Consider the following 22,510-nt stretch of genomic DNA (forward strand, 5'->3'; position numbering starts at 1 on the left):
TATCGTATATGGTAGTAAGAGGTGCAGGCATTTACAATATATATTAGAGCGGGCATTTTAAATATTTGTGAGAAATCAATTTGTCATTCTTAGTGTGTTGCTCCAACACCACGCCCCAACCCCCGTAGACTGGCATCCATTGTCAGGAGGACCCAGTTGGAGACCCAGAAGGGATGGCCCCTGCTCAACTGTTGATCCTGTAGTCACCAGCTTAGTGACAGACGAACCTCTGGAGTCAAGGATATCATTTGAGACCTGATCCGATGAGGCAGGCCATCCCACTTGGAAAGGATTAACCCCTGCAGAGGACAAGAGTGAAATTGAGCGTACTCTACCATGTCGAAAGCAGACACCATAAGGCCTAGTACTTGCATCGCCAAGTGTATCGACACTCTTGGGCGAGAGAGGAAATATCTGATCCTGTCCTGAAGTTCCAGGACCTTCTCTGGAGACAGAAACCATTATTGGCTGTGTGTGTCCAGCAGTGCCCCCAGGTGCACCATGATCCGAGCAGGGACCAGCGAGGACTTTTTCCAGTTGATGAGCCACCTGTGGGCTAGTAGGAAATGGACCGTCAGTTCCAGATGACTGAGGAGAAACTCTTGGGAGTTCGCCAGGATCAGCAAGTCGCCCAGATACGGCAGGATCCTGATTCCCTGACGACGGAGATGAGTCGTCATCACAGCCATTACCTTGGTGAATATCCGATGGGCCGTGATCAATCCAAATGGCAGGGCCTGGAATTGATAATGTAAGTTGCCAATAGCAAACTGCAGATACTGCTGATGCGACATGGCAATAGGAATATGTAGGTAAGCATTCTGTATGTCCAGGGATACCATATAGTCTTCGGGTTCCATGGGCAATTCCATATGGAATTTGGACACTCTGACCAGTTTGTTCAATGATTTGAGGTTGAGTATAGACCGGAAGGACCCATTTGGCTTCAGAACTAGAAACAGGGACGAATAATATCCCCTGCCTCTTCTGTACAAGCAAGTGTAGAGCTTGCACTTTTAACGGATCCGCAGGGATAACCGTTGTGCAAAACTGGCGAGGGGGATGTCTCTTGAAAGAGATTGCGTACCCGTGAGAGACAACTTCCTGCACCCAGGCATCTGAAGTGGTCTTTATCAAGGCCTGGGCGAACTGCAGAAGTCGGCATCCCACCCTGGGGTCCCCCCAGGGGGAGGCACGCCCCGTCATGCAGCAGGCTTGTCTTGTTTGGAAGCAGGCTTATGGGCGGACCAGGATTGTTTAGATTTAGGCTTAGTGGTTTTGGGAGCACGAAACTGTCGCTAATATGCTTGACCCTTTGCTTTCCCTGGAGGGCGAAAGGAACGAAAGGTGGTACTCTTAAGGTGTGTACACATGGTGAGATATTTTCTTTCGATTGTGACTATATAGTCAAAATCTCAAGAAATGTTAGTGCAGATCGCAAGGTGAAATTCACCTTGCGATCCCGATTCGATCCCGATGCGCAGTCCTGCCAGGTCGGCATCGCAAGAAAAGATAGACTGTGCAGGCAAGTCAATCCTTGCTAGATCGGTGTACTATCTAGTTCATCTCACATGTCAATTACATCTCACATAAGCCAAAATCTCACATAAGCCAAAATCGTAAGCACACATAGTCCATATCTCAAGAAAAGTTAGTCAAAATCGGTGGTGCTGGGCTCCAGGGAGTTCAAGGTCCACCTTCCAGGACCTCAACCACATAATTTGACGAGCACTGGCGTTTCTATAATGGGTGCAGTGTGTGCGGTGCACACGGGCCCCTGAGTCCAGAGGGGACCCCCACCGCATACGCTGCACCCATTTTCTAAATACTCACCCCTCTGGAGTCCCGCGGCGATGTCCACGGCGGAATTAAAACTCTGTGAAAATGGCCCAGCGCCCATTTTCACAGAATTCTGCGCATGTGCAGTAGAGAACTCTCAGGGAAAATGGCCGCCGCTACATTTTCCCGGAGATCTGCGCATGCGCAGCAGAGTCTGAGCTCTCTAGTGCTCAGACTCTCAGCGCTGCCGTCAGAGAGGAGGGGGCCCGAACGGAGGAGGCTGCACCCGGGCCTACTCCTCTCTTAAAGCGCCCCTGTCGACGAGCCAGGATAGACGTAATAGATGCCTTGGCCGCCATTACACCTGCATCAGAGGCTGCTTCCTGAATATAGTGGGAGGCTATGGTAATATAAAACAGATATTGTCTGTCAGTGTCAGAAAAATCCTGAGTCAGCTCATCCTCATTTGCCCGAATCCATGCTTCAATTCCTTTCGCAGCCCACGAGGCTGCCATACTGGGTCTATGTACAGCACCTGTAAGTGAGTAAATAGACTTCAGGCATCACTCCACACGATTATCCGTCGGTTCATTCAGTGAGGTGACAGTGGTGACAGGCAGAGTAAATGACACCACTAGACGGGCGACATGAGAGTCCACCGGCAGTGGAGTTTCTCACTTGTTACTCAACTCAGCAGGGATAGGATAATGAGCCAACATCTTTTTAGACAGGGAAAATTCATTTCCTGGAGACGACCAGGATTCCTGACATATGTCAATTAAACGGTCAGAATGTGGTAAGACTACTTTGGCAATCTTCTGATGTCTGAACTTATCAAGTTTCTTAGACGCAGTAGTAGGTTCAGTGTCATCATCTATTTGGAGAATCAGCTTAATAGCCTCAACTAGGTCAGGATCATCAGCCTGTGTTGTAGATTCCTCATCAGAAGCAACTGTATCAGTGTCTGATGGATCAGTATATTCCCCATCCACATCGGAAGAATTATCCAAAATATTAGTGGATTGTGAGGAAGAAATGGCCCATTTAGATGACCCCTTGGCCCCAGAGGGGCGTGGGGTAGACGTTTGTCTAACCAAAGATTGATTTAATTGTTGTAATTGGGTAGACAGAGTATCCGCCCAGGGTGGATTAACTACAGGGACAATATGTGGCTGCAATGGCACAGGAGGTCCCACAGGGGGCGTAAGACGTGTCACAAGTGTAGTCAGCATACTTGAGAACGCTGCCCAAGGTGGGTCCTGATTGGCCACAGGTGCTGCAGGTTGACTGGGTGTATGGCACTCAGTACCTGAACCAGCAGCTAAAACTTTCCCCTGGCACCAGTACTGCAGGATGCAGAAGCGTCCACGGATTTCCCGCCCTGTGTGGCAGACATTATAAGGAATGTAGCCTTAGGGCAACAATATAGCCAGATAAACACAATACCTGCAAATAACCACCTATGTAATGTGACAGTAAATACAGGACACAGAACAGAGGATTTAAACGGTATGAGGTGACTGAAAAATAATGGGATTTTGGTACTTACCAGGTAAATCCTTTTCTTTGAATCCATAGGGGGCACTGGAGTACTCTTGGGATATGGACGGGGCGTAGCCGTGAATGGCACATTTAAATATTTAAATTAGTAACTGGTTACCCCCTCCATACTCCCATAGAGACTTCAGTATTTTTACTGAGCCGAACAGGAGCGATAGAGAGGATGAACCATAGAGAATTACATATAACATTATATGAACCCTAGAGAATTACATACAACATTATAATATAATGGTCAACACTAAAGTTGACACATAACGTAACTGATAACTATCAGTTGACACCATAATAGATATCACCCTAACATCATGACCATTGGTGATAATGTGTTACCATAAGATCCACTGAACTTACCACAAGACAGGTAAAACTGCTCTGGGTGGGCATCCAGTGCCCCCTATGGATTCAAAGAAAAGGATTTACCTGGTAAGTACCAAAATCCCATTTTCTTTTTCATCCACTAGGGGTCACTGGAGTACTCTTGGGACGTACCAAAGTTTCCCGTTGGGCGGGAGAGCTGTTTGGCACCTGTAACACTATACGGCCAAAGCTAGATGCTGATGCCGTAAATGTAGCCAACTTGGAAAAGCGCACTAAAAAGCGTACTGATGGTCATGCACAGATGACCATGTCGCAGCTCATCTAAGTTGCGTCGTAGACGCCCCACGACCTGCTGCCAGTGACGTTCCCAACAAACGTGTGGAATGGTCTGACACTGACGTAGGCGGTTGTAGCCTGACCATGACGTTCCTAAGAACGTGTGAAATGGTCTGACCCTGATGTAGGCGGTTGTAGCCTGCCCATGACGTTACAAAGAACTTAGCCTATGATGAAGCTAAATCTGACGTATGGCATAAGGTCTGCTTGGAAGCTGGCCAAGCCTTCTTAACTACATAATAGAGAACAAACAATGAGTCTGTTTTACGTACACTTGAGGTTTGGACTATATCAACGCGTATTGCGCGTACCACATCTAAAGTAACTGAAATTCCTGAACCTTCTGATAACACAGGAACTATGATTGATTTAGTGATGTGTAACATCTTTGGTCAGAACAACGGAATTCGTACGAAGTTCCACTCTATGATGATAAAACACCAGATACGGTGGGTTGGATGACAAAGCACCCAATGTTAAAACACGTCTTGCTGATGACACGGCTAAGACAACCTGTTTTCCAAATGAGAACTTAACCTCCACTTGATGCAAGGGTTCAAAATATGAACATTGTACCAAATCTAACTCAAAGGCCGTCCTCTGAGGACACCTTGCAGGAAGGTGTGTATAATCGGCAAAAGAGCGAAAACGCCTTTAAAGGTAAATTGACAAAGCAAAGACCTGCACTTTGGCTTTTAGTCCTCCACCTAGCCCAGTCGGTAAAAAAATATTAAAAACAAAAAGACGGTTAACCTGAAAGATTATGTCGGAACCTTCCGAGCTTCACACCAACCTATATAGACACGCTACTGAGCTGCCGTAACTGTCTTCTTAGCCCGTAACATGGTTGGTAGAACAAATTACAGAACGTTCTCTCTGCTGAAGAGGACGGTTATAACAGCTACCCCTTCAAACGCAGCCACGTTAAATCGGGGTAAAAGAACAGACCTTGTTATAACAGGTCCTCACGTGGCGGAAGCGGTCAAGGATCGGCTGCGAGTAGGTCGCGGAGATACGAGAACCATGCTCTTCCAGGCAAATGCGGCACCCCTAGTATGACCGTCGTGGACTCTTGTGTGGTCCGCTTTAGCAACCGAGGAAGCAGTGGAAACGGTGGAAACAGATGCACAAAACTGTACGGCCACGCAATTGTGAGAGCATCCACTACCACAGCCTTTGGAGCTCTTGTTGTGGCAACAAACTGGAATGTTTGATGACTGTTGGCGACATGCCATTAGATCCCTGGGTAATTCCACTGCTGGACCATCATCTGGAACGCTTGAAAAGCCAAATCCCAGTTGCCTGGATGAACATGTTGACAGCCGGGTAAGCTGCCTTCCAGTTGTCCTTCCAGAACAAACACTGGCGACAATATCACCTGGTGACGGTCGACCCAACTGAGGATTCGAGCCACCTCCCGCATGGCCATGCGACCTCGAATTTCTCCTTGTCTCTGAGATCGGAGCATGTGCACCACTTGGTGCAGTGCGCTGGAAATTGGCCTGAGTACTAGGTCAGTTAATTGACAGCAATCTTCCGTGATCTGACCAGAGACTCTGAAGTTGACAGTTTGGACCACAGGTCCCCCAACCTCTGAGACTCGCGTCCGTTGCAATAATTATCCAATTGCAGACGCCGAAATTTCACCCTGCGGTGAGATTGTGTACTTGTAGCCACCAGGGTAGTGATACTCTGGCCCTTGGAGACAACCGCACTTCCTGATGAATGTGTATGCGACCGCCGTCGTGTTGTCTGACTGCACTTGGCAGTAGATGCGTGCAATGACATCCAGGTGAAAATGACCTGAGTGAACTCCTGCGAACTGGAGTGCATGGAAAGACGTCACTCTCCTTCCAAATAGTGGAATGGCACAAATGCACCGAGTCAGAATTGCGTACTAACCGTACATGATGACGAACACTTTGTGTTGTGTTCAGTCAGGGAAAACCGTGTATCCTGGAACCATTTCTATGGATAAATCCTTGTGACGGAATGAGGGTTGATCTCCTGAGGTTGACAATTCAACCGCGCTGACCGACGCCATTGTACGTTGGTAAGGCACGTTGCAGGAATAAGCATTGAGACGGAGCGCTGATGAGCAGATCTCCAAAATACGGAACTGTTATCCCTCTCAGGGATCTGAGATGAACTATCATAACAGCCTTTACTTGTGACTACCCGAGGCGCCGATAAGAAGCCAAACGGTAGCGTTTGAAAGCAAGAAAGTTTTTACAGCAAACCATAAGTAGGCCTGATTCGTCTCAATACGAGATCCATCGTAATCCGGTACTACTGCGGATCCACCTGTAGTCACCGACTGCAAGTATTCCATGACGACTCTGTAGCAAGCGACACACTGTCTGCAGGGTCAGTATCGGACTGACAGTCATCCATTTTTGGAACTATCCCAAACCGAAATATAACCGCGACTTGGGTGTTGACTGCGGTATCAAACTACTGAGACTACTAGAACCTGTGTCCTCTGCAGTACCGCCGACTTGTCCTCTGACCTAGGCAGATCTGTCTTGCCAATGGCAATGAAGGGAAACTGTTGACTGGATTTTAATAATCTGTGAATCCAACTCTGCGGATCCACCCAACTGTGGATGTCCACAACTGACGAGCGGAGAAGCTGGAACCCCATTATGGCACTGTCTTGTCAGTGACTTAGGTGTAAAGGCCACTGAAACCTGGTTAGAGAGATCTGGAAGTAGGTGGCAGTACCATAACCGTAGTCCACCACATGTTCTGTGTATGGCTGCTCCTGTAGCAATGCGCCAAATGAATGATACGTAAAGACAATATCCTGAGTAGTTCCCTTCAGGAATTGCGTATACAATGATAGGAAATCAGATTATCCTCTGCTAAAAGTAAGTGTCTAAGACAGGACCAAACCCCTAGCCAGCGCAAGGTAAAGCCTCTATTCTCGTTTGAAATCCGACTCCGCCTGTTAAGAACGTAGCCAAAGTGGACGTCGTGCCGCAACTAGTGAAGCTGAAAAGCGAGTACAAAACCGGCCGACGGCCACAGAAGCTGTAATCAGCGATAAGTGTAAGGTGTTCTTCTTGTAGGGCAACGTGAACTGGAGTGCCATGCCACTACAGCCTTGTTAACCCCAACTCCCCCCAAAGCAGAGCGAAGCCACACCCCTACTGCTGTATACTGTAAGGTATGCTCCGACGGGTAATAAAAATGTCGTAGGCTGAAACTGACAAGGGATAACAGTTGAGAACCTGACGTACTGGCCTATTGGGCTGGCGGTGAATTGACCGAAACTAATCTAGCTAAAACAGTCAATTTATAAGACAAATAAGCACACTATGTCCCCTCAGGCAGTACATGCGCCCGCATTCCTCCAAAGAGGATCGGCAAAGGTCCGTCCGTGCAGCCGAATTTGTCCGACATACAGTCTGACCAACTTTGCAGTGAAGCTGCTTGTTTGACTTTGCATTAGACTGACTGATTATGTACACCGAGCAGCAAGTACAGAAGGACAGACCCGTACCGGGACTTAGTACCATGTAAGTAAAGTGTGTATAAATCTGCATTACACTGCACGTGTGCTTGTACAAAACAATTAAAATTCCTAACAACACCTCGGCTCCTCCAGAGGCTGAGTGTAGTAGGGCAGCAACTTCCTGGGAAGAATCAGGAAGTAATGTTAAAATGGTGTCCAGCGGGGCGGGGCCTAGCTGGCAGTAGGAGAAGCTGCACTTTATATGGGCTCCTGCTGGCTGGTTCCTAAAAAGCCTGCTAACCCTTCTTTCCGTGCCCTGGATCCCCCTGCTCTCACCCCACAGCCTTTGCTTTTGCTTGCCTGACCCGGGGAAGTGTGCTGCGGAGTCGGGAGGCAGCTCCGGCTGCCTTTGCGGATTGCGGCCTTCCCCCTCCTGTGAAGCCGGGGCCTCGATTTTGGTGCTCTGCGGGGCCGGTGGACAGAGCTGAACGCGGGTGCCGGGACTCCTTCTCCCCCCCTTCGGACCACTTGCTGCAGCCTCCTACCGCCCCGATCCTCCTGTGGGTCCCTCCGGCGGGGTTGTGCAGCTGACGGGACAGACCTGCGGCCTCCTGCTACCCATGGCCGCCGCGGCCTACTATGCTCCCTGTAGACGGGACCTCGAGTTTGGGGACACCCCGGCCGTGAGCTCCGGGATTGGAGCGCGGCCGCGACAGGCCCCCCTGAACGCTCTGTGGACCCCAGCTTTTCCCTCTGCGTGCTGCTGGGTGGCCTCCAGCCCTTAGGGGTGTTTCTGAGTTTTAAGACCCCCCTCCACAGCTACTGGAAGGCCTGATATCTATGGCTTCCCCTGGAGGGGCACCCTGTCGGCGGCCATTTTCCCTCACCCACAAGTAAGATACCTTTCCTCACCTCTCATTGCACCAGCGTTTGCACCTACTCACTGGGCTCACCTGTACTTTCTTCTGCATGGGCTGTCACTGCTGGGCCCCCATCTCCGTGGTGCTATATTTTGCTGAGACTCCCTAATATCCTATTAAGGCTTTAGGCCTCTTCACATTATACTCCAGGGTCAGGGTGCACCATCTCCTGGCTAGTACAGTCTACTACGATTGAATCATGCTTCAGCCCTCTATGATACTGCTACGCAGGGGAATGCTCTGCTAAAGCATAATGGATGCTGCCCTGGGGGCTTCATGTCCACTCTCGTCTCACGTAATATAATGGAACACTAACTTTATACGCTATTGCTCAGTTTTGAATTTTGTTCATCCCTCCTTTCCGGGACTGTCATACGCCATGCCTCGGTCCAAAAAATCAGCGCCATCCGCGGATTTGACCCACTTTATCTTTAAAATGAAGCCTAATTCATCTAAACCACCATCCGCTTCACAGCCTGCTCCGATCTCAGAATCTGCGGAAGAAACACCTGTTCTTGACTCTTCCATGAAAGACTGCATTTCCTCTATCCTTAATGAGATGAAGTCGCTGAAACAGGCTTTCCACTCGGAGATCCATAAGGCCATCTCTGGTTTCAAGGATGAGATATCGGACCTTGGTGCTCGTACTAATGACGTTGAACAGAAAATTGACGAGGTAATCAACTTCCAGCAGGAGATGGAGCACTCTGTTTATGCTATGCAGGAGGACATTTACCTCCTTCAAGATCAACAGGAAGACGCAGATAATCGCGCCAGACGTAATAATCTCCGCATTAAATATATTCCGGAGTCGGTGGAACCTGCCCAACTGGAGGATTTCCTCATCCGCTTCTTTCAATATCTCCTGCCGGACACTCCGCCTGAGCTCTTCCTCTTGGATAGGGCTCACCGCTCCCTACGCCAAAAACCCTCTTCATTGTCCCCTCTGCGTGATGTGGTGTTACGCTGTTTGACGTGTGTCTGTTTGAAACGCACAAGTTGCTGGTGTTCCAGGACTTATCCCCTATTACTCTCAGGAGGCGCTTCGACTTGAAGGAATACACCCAGATCCTCAGGGAGAATCAAATCAGGTACAGGTGGGGTTATCCTTTTGCCTTGATAGTGCAGCTTGATGGGGAGCGACTACTGGCGCGATCCAAGGAGGATGCCCACCGGCTTCTTTTGCAACTGAACTTGCCCCCCCCGGCGCTTGACAAGCCTTCTCCCCTAGAGGCTGCACTGGGTCCTCCACGCACCCCAAGCTCAGCCCTCCCGCAGTGAGCACCCCGACGTCTTTGGTCGACAGTCTCGGCAAAAGCCTCTTCCAGACGTGACCCTCCGTGAACTTTGTTCCACATACTACCTTAATGGGTTACTGCATATTACTACATACTACTGTGTTTTGCATTTTAGAGGTTCTCTATTTTCTCTCTCCTGAGCTTCTCTGTTTGAGCCTATGTTGTTACTGTTCCTCAGGTTCTGATGTGTTTCATTGTTATCAAATGTCGCTCCGACCCCCCAGGGTCGCCCCATTCGTTCTCCTTTTTTTTCCTTTTTTTGTGTTTCTGTCTTCTTCCCGTAGGTTCATAGGCGTGTGACGCCACGCCCTCCACCGAGCCATTATAGCCGGTTTTGAGCGTAGGGGAGACATTCTCTCCCTTAATACCCCATACGGGAGCTCAAACATGTGGACCCGCACGGCGAGTACAGTGGGTCTTTGGCTCGGTTTATTGTTATATTTGTTCTGTTTGTATTGTTCTCAATGTCTTTCTTCTCCTCTCTCCCTCTTTTTCCTGCCTTCCCCCTCTTCCCTTCCCTTTGTTTCCACAGGAGGCCAACCATGGGTTTCTAGGGATGCTATAGCTCTGCGCTCATATACACTGTTATGTCGGTTAACGTTATAACTTACAATGTGAAGGGCCTTAATAGCCCCCAAAAGAGGACTAAATTATTTATTTTTCTAAAACAGGTTGGGGGAGATCTGGTGTTTCTTCAGGAGACGCATTTCAGAGGTACCTCCCACCCCGAATTGCGATCTAGACGCCACCCGGTAGTTATACATGCATGCGATCGTACCCAGAAGAAGCGGGGGGTCGCCATACTGATTACCGCCCATTTACACTTAGAGTCAGAAAAAATCATCAGAGACAAAAAGGGTCGCTTTCTCATTATTGTGGGCAGGCTTAATAATGTTCCTATCACTCTGATTAATGTCTATGCCCCTAATGTTAATCAGGCCTCATTCTTCGCTTCCTTAGATTCCAAGATAGCCCAATATAGAAAGGGCGATATTTTAATGGCAGGGGATTTCAATACCATACTCCACCACAGCCTCGACCGCTCCCATTCCCTCCCACCTTCCCAGTCCCATATCAGCAATCGTAATTCTAGAGCCCTGTTGTCTTTACTTAAAAACCACCTACTCTTTGATTCTTGGAGAGCTCTTGATCCCTTAATCAAAGACTATACTTTTTTTCTCACCGGTGCATAATCTTTATACGAGGATTGATATGATTATGATCGGGAGAGACTTAACCTCCAAGATCCAAAAATGTCTTATTCTTCCAATTACATGGTCTGACCATGCCCCGGTATCATTGACTCTCTCTGGTTTATCCCGCACTCTTTCTCCTCCCTCCTGGTCCCTTAATGACGCTCTTCTCCAGCATACCACTGTCCTGCCGCAAGTCACTCAGGTACTGACTGATTACTTTAGTTTGAATCAGACCCCTGGCATTGTGGGAAGCTCATAAGGCGGTCCTTCGGGGCCACTTCATACAAATCGCAGCTAGGCTCACCAAACAACGCTCCCAAAAGATTCTGGAGTTGACTGACCAACTCCATCGTCTGGAGGAAGCTCACAAGTCTTCCCTGCGCCCAGCTGACTTTGATAAGTTACTTAAAGTTAGGGGTGAACTTAACATGTTGTTGTCTCACAAGACGGAATAATGCCTTAGGCGCCTCAATCAGATGTATTATGAAAAAGGGGATAAGGCAGACAAACTTCTTGCCAGGAAACTGAGAGCCCAGATTTCCTCTAAGAATATTCTGTCTATCCGCACTAAACAAGGGGTATTGACACATGAGCCTGACCACATTCTTAGTGAATTTGAGGAATATTATAAATCGCTATACAATGCGGATGCGGCTTCCTCACCTTCATTGAGATTCAGCGAGGGAATTGAGTCCCTTTTAGATAAATGCAATCTACCGTCGCTGAGTAGCTCTGTGGTGTCTCAGTTGGGATCGGAGATAACTATTGAAGAAATAGACAATGGCCCTCATTCCGAGTTGATCGCAAAGTTTTTCGGACGCACAACATATTCGCAAAGTTGCGTTAATTTAGTAAATTTGCGAACCTCCGCCCTCAACGTATTTTTGCAAATTCGCACGCAGTATTACACAAAGTGGGCGTACGCCAAATGACATCGCAGTAATGCGAAACCATCGCAGCATTGCGAAATCATCGCAATAACACATACTTAATCGTAAAAATACTAAGTTTGAGTATATTTACAAAGTTTTGCGTAAAAATGCACACTTTTAAGGTAAAACGCACAAAAATGTTTGTTTGGCCTATTAAGTGCAATGACACATTTCCTTTTAAAGACCACAAGCCCTTTTCAATTACGAACCCAATTAGTGTAATGATTGATAATGTTCCAAAACAATTAAGTCTGAGAATAAAAAAAAATTAACACTTTGTTGCCATAATTGGCCATCAACATGTCAAAGTGTAATTTTTTTTTTTTTTTATTTCACTTTTTTAATTTTTAAAGGTGTTGTTTGTGAATGAAGGTGTTTACATGTTTCTTAACACAATAATCTCCTTTTTTTTTTGGTAAAAATGTAACGTTAGATGTGTGTAATTTTTTGTACAAAACAAATTCTGCCTGCCAATCTGCTGATCCTTTTTTGCATTAATAAACACAACACCCGGTTAACTTTAATCAACTTTTTTATTTTTGTATTTGTTAATTTTTTTTTTTTTTTTAAAAGCAAAGAATAAAAGTCATGCAAATTTTTGCAAATGGTCCACACAATCCATCATTCCTTGCAGGTGTTGGCGCATGGTGTCAAGTATCCCTGAAAAACTTGTGGGATCTCCAACTGCAACATCTGAAATTAAGATGCAACACAAACATTAATAACTTAATTACATTACTTATTAGCCAAGCAAGGCGCAAAGCACACTTAAATGCTGGCATGTCCAAACTGCTGGACTCCAGCTGTTGTGAAACTACATATACCAGCATGCCTTTACACAGTTTTGTGGTCAGGGAATGGCAAAGCTGTGTCAGGGCATGCTGGGATGTGTAGTTTCTCAACAGTTGGAGTGCCGCAGTTTGGACAGGCCTGCTTTAATGTCAAAGTTACTACATCCTGCCTGTTTTATGGTACAATCATTAGCAGAACACACAAGCCTGCTCAGCCTTTTAATCAGATTTTAAAGTGTTCCAGACCATGTGTTACATTTACTACTATGTGAGTTATATTTAAGATGGAACGTTGCCCATAGCAATCAAGCAAAAATATGATTATTATATTGTAGAAGTGGATCCCAATTTTTTAAGTATAATCTTATTGGTTGCTATGTCCGACATCCCATGTTAAAGATAACTACCATCTTCGTCAATGTGACACCATGTTGGCATTCATTCCCATTTGTTGTTTTATTTGTTTTTTATTTTTAGTGGGTTGGTCCTGCATCATCACACTGCATATCCACATCTTCAGAAGGCCAACATATCATAGCATTCCCACACTCCATGAAAGCTGCCCTTACTAAATAAGTGCAAACATGTTTGACTCGAACACTTATTAATTTTGAGAATGTAACTTTCACACAAAAAAACAGTGTGTCATTAGGCTGCATAACAAAGTGAAGCATGTGATTTTTAAGTGTAAATATTCAGACTACACAGGCCCAAGTGTAAAAGGCAAACATACTAAACTCCACTCAGGTCTAACTGTTTCCCAGAAAAAGTAACACATATAAACCCTGTTCTCCTGGCAACCCTGGCTACCTAATGAGTGTCAACCTAGAGTGGACACACAAAACATTGCACACATACACACTGTACATATAATGACACTCACAAATATGTAAAGGCAACATGTACACCATGATGAAATGTTAAAATATTTTTCCAGGGTCCAAGAATTCAAACAGTACAACACTGCATGTTTTGGCATTGTAAGTGTAAGTGGGTAATCTTATTGTATAAAATTTAAATAAACTTACTTTCCTCGGAAACATCCAGACTCCCGGAATGTTCTGCAGGGGCTTCCTCTGCCCATTCACTTGGTGGGGATGTTGCCTGGATGGGGGAAGGCGGCTGGATGGGGGAAGGATGAGGGATTGGGGAAGGAGGAGGGATTGGGGAAGGAGGAGGGATTGGGGCAGGAGGCTGGATGGGGGAAGGAGGCTGGATTAGTGCCGCAATTTCAGAGGGGGGGTCTGATTGAGAGGGCGAGGGGGGCGGAGAGAAATTTAAAGCAATAGAGGGTGAGGGGGGTTCAGATGGGGATGTCGAAGTGGAAGGAGAAGGGGTATGGGAAGGAGGAGAAGGGGTCCCAGAAAGAGATGGCGAGGTGTGGTGAGAAGGGGAATGGAAAGTGGAGTGGGCCAGGGAAGCTGAGGGGGACTGGGAAGCTGAGGGGGACTGTGAAGATGAGGGGGACTGGAAAGCTGAGGGGGAGTGTGAAGGGGAGGGGGAGTGAGAAGGGGAGGGGGAGTGAGAAGGGGAGGGGGAGTGAGAAGGGGAGGGGGAGTGGGAAGGGGAAGGGGGTGGGGAGTTGTGCCGTTGTTGTTGTCCTAGAATGAAAATATTGTCCACATTTTTTAATCATGCAAAATTACATAGTATTGATTTTTAAATATAAATGTTATGTTACATGTTTTTTTTTTTTAAATTTAAAATAGAAAATCAAACATGTTAAGATCCTCTTCATGTTGGCCATAGCAAACAAAATGAAGCCAAACTTTAACTTTGAAGCTCATTCCTTAATCTAGTCCATTGAGTCATAGTGATTTGTCTAGGCAACATCACCAGATTACTATTCAAGGGCCCTTATTATATAGCCAGCACTTATCAAGTATTTTGGACCAGTTTCCTGGCTGCTTCTTATTTCTTGGAAACATGCACTTGTTTCGTGTCACTTTACTACAGTCAGTACTGTTTCCCCTAACCACACACACTGACCTAATTTCCTAAAAAGGAGACTGAAGGTTGCAATTAGCCTACCACTTACTGTAAAATGTAGGTAATTCAAAGGGGATTACAGCTGGAATGTAGTTTGCAATTGTCCAAAAGCATGTGCTCTGCAGGGGTTGCATATATAACATGTGCAGAGAGAGTTAGATTTGGTGGACTTTTTCAATTATGGCCATGGAAAATACAGGCTGTTTAATTTTAACACAGCAAATTATTGAGATGCTTTAACACACCCCACCCAAATCTGACTCACTCTGCACATGTTACATATGCTTCCCCTGCAGTGCACATGGTTTTGCACAATGGTTTACAAAAAACCTTTTGCTAAAAATTGGGAAGATGAAGCATTATCACATTTTAAGCAAAAAATCTTATGTAATGTAACTTACTTCGGGTATGGAGAGCACGGATTTGCTGGCGGATCTCCGCCAACAAATCTGGAGTCCGCCTGCGGAGATCACTCCATCGCCTCTCGAGCTGGATGATTGTCCGCCTGCTGCGGACGCGAGTCCGCAGCAGGCGGCGGACCTCCGCGTAGGCCTCGCGCTTCACCCGATTGGGGATGAAGCGCCCAACGCGGCCTACGCGGCGGTCCATCACCGCTACCAGCACGCGGAGCTCCCGCCTGGAGAACGGTACTGCACGCATCATGGCAATGGCGTTTTCCTTATTTGGGCATATATTTATAGTGTCTGTTAGCATGTGATTGGCCAAAAATATGTCATTTCTAATAACTTTATTGATCTTTGCAATGCTGTGAAGAGCAGAGTGTTATTTTGCACGAGCGGAAATTCGCATTAGCATAAGCAAAAATGTTTGTTAGAAACTATTAGAATAAACACACAGAGACACAGACTTTACTGAAAATTACTAAACATATCTGTGTACTCACCACAGGTCGTGTGATCATTCAGCTGGACAGTCACAAAGTGTCAAACATTGAGGATCATTTGTTTGTGTGTTTGTTTACATAATCAGTATTTGAGGATATAAAATAAATAAGGACACTATTTATTATCATTACAGTATTTAAATTATTACATAAACATTGTCAGCTTAACGTGTTTTTGTTTTTTGTGTTTAAAAAGAAAAAACCATTCAAACACAACAACAGCATTACCCAATCACTTTACAAGAACATACTAAATGCAATCATGTTTAAAAATACATAAGCATACTGGGTTGTATTATTTGTGCAAATATAAATGTTAAAAACACTATACCTGAAATGTTCTGCTACAATTCTTGCCCTCACTTGGCTCCCCCTCCGTGTCACACTCCCCCCACCGAAGCGTGGCACAACCCCTGGCTCCTCATCAGGCAATTCCTCTGCCTGAGGAAGCTCGACACTACTCCTTACCGCGATATTATGGAGTATTGCGCACAGGACCACTATTTTACTTGCCATCTCCGGCGAATACATGATGTCGCCACCCGTGCGGTGGAGCACACGAAAGCGCCCTTTCAGGACACCAATTGTGCGCTCCACCAGCTGCCTAGTGGCAGTAAGCGCGGAGTTAAATGCCATCTGTGGTCCTGGCCTGGGATTACGGTAAGGAGTCATGAGCCAGGGGGTGCAAGGATATCCACGGTCTCCTGTTGGAATAAAAGCAAAATTTTAGTTCACAATTTTCATATATTTTTGTAAGTTTGTAACTAAAATATTTGAGCAACAACTCACCCAATAACCACATGTCTGGTCGTTGACTTGATCTTAATCTCTGCCATATCCCTGATTGTCTAATGACATACGCATCATGGGAACTTCCTGTAAACTTTGCGTTCAGGGAAAGGATCTGGAGGGATGGCCCACAAACAACCATTACATTCAGAGAATGAAACAGTTTCCTGTTTCTATAAATTTCTTCATTATGTCTTGGTGGCTGAATAGCAACATGTGTGCCATCCACAACCCCAATAACATGTGGGAAGCGACTACCACCTTCCGCAAATTGCCGCTTCACCACATCTAGGGCACCAACATCCAAAGGCATAGCAATAAATTGCTTAACACGCTTGATGAAAGCCTGGCAGACACGTCGCAGGACCTTACTGAACTGGCCCTGCGACATGCCAACCAGGTCTCCAACAACATGCTGGAATGATCCTGTGGCCAAAAAATGTAACACTGCAAGGAATTGTGTCAATGGTGGTATTGCTGTAGGATACCGAATTTCAGACTCCAGATCACTCTCTATTATGGAGAGAGTGTCTAGGATTAGATGTGGTGGCAGCCGGTATCTACGCACCACCACATCATCTGGCATCCCAAAAAGTATGACACGGGTTCTGAAAATTGGTGGCCTAGCACGCCTCCGTTGCCTTGGTTGATGAGGAGCCGGCTGTGGTTGTGGGGCTGGCGGTTGGGGTGGGAGTGCTGGCGTGGGTTGGGGAGGTAGGGCTTCTGCCGCAATATGTATTGACATCACACACTTTTTGGAGAGAATGTTAAGAAATGTCAATTAAAAAAAAAACAACGTTTTCCAAAATTTTACACAATAACTGTTTTTACAATTGTGGTGTCAACTTACTGCAGGAGCGTACATTTTTTCTGTGTTGAATTCATGTCAAAAATGCAAAAATAAAAAGCAAATAAAAATAAATTTAATATTTGGATATAAAAAACATATATTAATGCAAAAAATCTTTAGAAAAAAAATAACAAAAAATAATAAGAAATTTAGTACCTAGTCCAGGAAAGACAAACACTACTTTGCAGATCAATCCTGGAAACCCCAAACACTTTGTTTAGCAAACTTTACACAAAAAATAAAAAAAATAAAAAAACACAAACAAGCACCAACACAGGCCAACGACACTTACCTGCTCCTAAAGAAATAAAGTCTTGTTTTTGTGGACCACACCCAAAAATAAAGACAAAATTGGTTTTTCTCACCAAAAAAAAAAAACCTACAAGAGAACACAAATGACAGTCAAAAACAGCATACAGACACTTCCAACAAACAAACTCCAACACAGGCCAACGACACTTACCTGCTCCTAAAGAAATAAAGTCTTGTTTTTGTGGACCACACCCAAAAATAAAGACAAAATTGGTTTTTCTCACCAAAAAAAAAAAACCTACAAGAGAACACAAATGACAGTCAAAAACAGCATACAGACACTTCCAACAAACAAACTCCAACACAGGCCAACGACACTTACCTGCTCCTAAAGAAATAAAGTCTTGTTTTTGTGGACCACACCCAAAAATGAAGTCAAAATTGGTTTTGCTCACCAAAAAGTAGATTCCTACAAGAGAACACTAATGACAGTCAAAACAAAGAAGCACGGGAATATTTTCACAAATGGACTTGCAAAATATATATGTGTTATAAAAATTAAAACATTAAAATGTATTACAAAAACTTGCAAACACAAAAAAATTTAACAAAAAAACAGAATACTCACAAACGAAAATACACACAAAAAATGACTGTCTATATTCAAAACGCAAAGAAAAGGACAAAGGTATGCTTGACAATTACTCACTCTGCCAATTCCACTATCACCTTCCCGCACAAGCCAACAACTCAAACGCCAAACTACCAACACTTACAGCATGCACAGTAGGCCCTTAAATAAGCAGTGCAATCATTCAACAGAATAAGTGTACACCTGTGTGAATTAACGAGTCGCACGTAGGTATATAAGCGCACACACCTCGGCGTACACACGTCATCACAAACATGGCTTCTCGTGAGCAAATCGCAGCAGAGATAGACCGCATTGCAGAGCAGCAGATGGCATTGCAGAAACAACGGATAGACTGTCAAAGGCGCTTGTTAGAATACGCCTCTGCGGAGGTTAATGCAGGACCTAGTACTCTGCAAATTTCTGCTTCTGAACCTCAAGAATTGAGTGTGGATACCCTGCCACACACACATAGTGAGCAAACTGAGGGAGAATTGACTTTAGCCACACAAACACAGCAGACAGAAGCTGCTAGTGAGGAGGAAGATGGAGATGACCAACCTGAAGAAACCTCACAGGCTACCTCCAGACGGAAAAAAAGACAGCCTGCATTCACTAAGAGGGAGTTGCGTGTCTTGGTCACGCAGGCCATGTCCAAAATACATAGGGGCCCCAAAAACATGGGGGCTGCTTCCAAAGAACGCATCTGGAGAGACATCACAAAATCTGTGAATGAAGTTGGCTCTGTCGTCAGAACATCACAGGAAGTGAGACGACGGTAAGTGCATCTTGACAATCCTTTTTCTGTGCTAAGTTGCCTAAAAAATGTAGTTACATGTCATGTTATGTCTAGCAAACACAAGCAGAACATGTGTGCTAGATATTTACTTTGAACAATAAGAAGACTCAACTTTTTCCCTCTTTCACAATATTTATGTAGGTGGGCCGACTTCAAATCCCGCCTGAAGGCAAAGAGGGCTGCGGAGTGGAATGCCTCAAGGGCAACAGGGGGGGGACCACCTGTCGCTGTGGAGTATACTGACTTGGAGGAGATGGCGATGGCCTGTGTGAGTTATGAGGAGGGCCAAGGGGTGTCTCATATGGACACGGACCTGCCTGAGATTGTGACGGGACATGACTTGGAAGGTAAGTTTACACATGTATTTGTCTGAAATTTGAACTGTATTAATAATCTTAAACTAATTTTGACTCCAACTTTTCCCCCACACATTCTTCTATTTGCTTGCCACAAAACACAGCACAGGGGGGTGAACAGTTTGAGTCACAGGCCGGTTATGTGGTTGAGGCTGAGGTGGAGGGACCTAGTGGGTCTGCCAGTGTGGGCCAACAAAACCCACCTATGCAGGTTCCTACTGGCCCCCCCACCCAACCCTCTGCTATCCCGGAGATCCTGCTTGAAATTGCTAGGTATGGTGAGAGCCTAAACACATTTCAAGACGGGGTCATCCGGGAGGTAAGCCAGATAACTGTCCGGCTCACTGAGATCCGAACCTGTGTTGAGCAAGGTGTTGCTCAACTCTGCCAAAGTCTGGCAGAGATCAGGCAGGCCCAAGAACAACTGGCCTCCTCAAACCAAAGCCTTGCAACTAACATCTTGCAAGGGCTCCAGGCCATCGCTGTCTCCCTTGCCCACAGTGGCAGAGAGCCAACCACATCGGCTCCCTCCCCTGCCCCTGCCCAGGAAGAACAGGACACTGGGCAGGCCCAACGAAGGTCACTCCGCAGACCAAGCAAAGAAGATCAGCCTCAGGCGGGGCCAAAAAGAAGAAAGTGATGTCTCTCCAGATGGGCAGCACCCATGTTTTTGTAGTTGCCTCTATGTTATTTTGGACTTGGCTTGTGTGGCCAGAATGGATCACTCCCTCTTAGTGAAATGTCTTTTTTTCTGTTTGGAGGAATTGTAGCCTGTGAGTTTCTTTTTAAAAACAACAGAGCCATCTTCCTCTCACTAGTGTGCTGTGTATTGTTGTGTTTGTGTGGTGGATACTAATTATTTCTCAGTTTGTGTCACATTTTTGTGTGGCAGGGTGTGAAATATGTTGAATTTATGAATTTATAAGATACTTTTGTCAGAAGCAGAAATTTGCAGAGTACTGAGTTCTGCAATATAATTTTTGTCAGTGCCATCTGCTTGGTGCTTGGTCTATCTCTGCCTGTGAGACTCATGTGGAGCCATGTTTAAATGTTGGATCATATTATTTCTGAAATAAAAAATATAATTTCAAAATGTGTGCAATTTCTTGAAGGTAATGCATTAGCAAAATCTTACTTACAAAAATATTATGTCAACATATAGACACTTGGTGACCAATCTGCTAATTCTCCTTCAAATTTTTTTTTAATAAAAAAAAAAGGTATGTTTTGCACCACACTTTAATGTCCATATTAATAAAACAGACACGACAACTTGATAAAATATCTTTGGACAACATGACATCATTGAAAACATTGACAGATGTTAAAAACCTATATTATTGTGACTTTGAAAAATAAATCATAGTGTATGCGCCATTATGTGGGTGTTGGTTAATTGATCAGAATGTTGCAGAATTATCTAACTTTAAATAAAAATGTAACTTGTTTGTATTTAGTAGTCTAACACACATTCAAACATTTCTGCACAATGCTTACACACCAAGTTAAACACAAATAACAACCTTATTTAACAGTGTGTGAGATTAATATGTGAGTAGAATAAACATGTAATGTGTGTTCAGTCAATTGCTGGTTGGTAACTTTCATGGGCTCAGTAATTAACAAGTAATTGAACATCAGATGAATGTGCTCTCCAATTAACTGCTAATTACTGCATACACACTTGTACCAGTACTTCGCAAATGTAGAGTAACTGCAGACCTACTCTGCTGCTGCGTGAATGTTGCTACGGTTTCCTATGTTAGTTTTAACAGCGACAAAGTTTATGTGCGAAAAACACGCCCATTGCAAGTTGCATACTCCCACACAGTACGCCCACTTTCACGCCCATGTCGGAGCATTGCGAAGTCTCGCCTCCGCCACGCCCACGCCACTCCTTGTTTTCGTTTGGCAGTTACGGCTTTTTTTGTCCAAAGTAATTTTGCACAGTTGTCGTACGTATGTCTTCGCGCATGCGTAATCACGCATTTGCGCATGCGCAGATACTTACATTTCGGACATTTGCGATGCGATGACTCTTAGCGATCAACTCGGAATGAGGGCCAATGCTCTTAAGATCCAGAAGCCAAGCAAGGCCCCGGGACCCGATGGCATGTCTATTATGTATTTTAAGAAATTTGAGGGGATTCTTCAGCCCCATCTTAGCAGGCTCTTTAATGGTTTCCTTAAGGGTGAACCTTTGTCCCTGCGTACTTTGGAGGCTCGGATTGTCTTAATCCATAAACCAAGGAAGGACCCCAACTCTTGTTCTAGTTATCGCCCTATCTCCCTGCTAAATAATGATATTAAACTTTTCGCCAAGATCCTAGCTTTGAGACTGAACTCAGTTCTCCCGCAATTCATTCATGCTGACCAGGTGGGCTTCATCCCAGGCCGACAGGCTAGAGACAATACCCGAAGAACTATTAATTTAGTTCACCTCATTAATAAAGTTAAAATGCCTTCTATCCTTCTCTCGTTTGACGCGGAGAAAGCTTTGGTAAAATCCTGTGGCCCTTCATGTTTGCCACCCTGCGTAGGTTCGGCCTGGGAGGAAGCCTACTCCAGGGCATCCAGGCACTTTATTACAACCCTTCGGCCAGAGTTCGGGTAAATGGCAAGGACTCTTGTCTGTTCCAAATCACCAACGGTACGCGCCAGGGGTGTCCTTTGTCACCATTGATCTTTGCTATGACTATCGAGCCCCTGGCGTGTATGAATAGAGTGAACCCCGATACTAAGGGTATATTAGTCGAAGATGTGGAGTTTAAATTATCACTATTTGCGGATGATGTTTTGTTGATTCTTTCCTCCCCCCATACATCTATCCCTAACCTATTCCGAACTCTGTCATCATATTCTTTTTATTCGGGGTACCGCATTAACTACTCCAAATCGGAAGCCCTTCCCCTACATCTTAGTGAGGAAACCAGGTCTCTCCTTGCCGCTAATTTTAACTTCACTTGGCGCTCCAAGAAAATTAAATACTTAGGTGTGTTTATCACGAATTCCTATGGGTCTCTGTATTCAGAAAATTTCCCAACCCTTTTTAAGTGTATTGAATCAGATCTACAAGCTTGGGACAAACAGGTAATGACCTGGTTTGGACGTATAGTCTCAGTGAAAATGAACATCTTACCCAGGCTTTTATATCTGATCCAAACGATACCGGTACGCATCCCCGCAGCGGCTCTGTGTCGAATGCAGAAACTCTTCCTAAAATTTATATGGGCCAATAAACCTCCCAAAGTTAAGACCTCCACCCTGATAAGGGATCCGGTGGCGGGTGGCAGAGGTTTGCCGGATATTCGCAAATACTATCATGCCACTAACTTGAGCCAGGCTCTTAC

General features: G+C 45.3%; 1 protein-coding gene and 1 long non-coding RNA gene across 2 annotated transcripts in view; both read right to left on the reverse strand.

Moving 5' to 3' along the window:
* Positions 1-22,510, reverse strand: part of ERAP1 (endoplasmic reticulum aminopeptidase 1) — a 351,733-nt gene that overhangs the window by 142,749 nt on the left and 186,474 nt on the right. The gene's annotated exons all lie outside the window — the stretch shown is intronic.
* On the reverse strand, positions 12,406-16,379 carry LOC135051766 (uncharacterized). Its single transcript, XR_010242214.1, has 3 exons — positions 15,484-16,379; positions 13,619-14,191; positions 12,406-12,492 (listed from the first exon to the last, which is right to left on the reverse strand). It is a non-coding gene; the product is annotated as an uncharacterized LOC135051766 (long non-coding RNA).

Source organism: Pseudophryne corroboree, chromosome 1 (genome assembly GCF_028390025.1).
Source record: "Pseudophryne corroboree isolate aPseCor3 chromosome 1, aPseCor3.hap2, whole genome shotgun sequence".
Taxonomy (NCBI): domain Eukaryota; kingdom Metazoa; phylum Chordata; class Amphibia; order Anura; family Myobatrachidae; genus Pseudophryne; species Pseudophryne corroboree.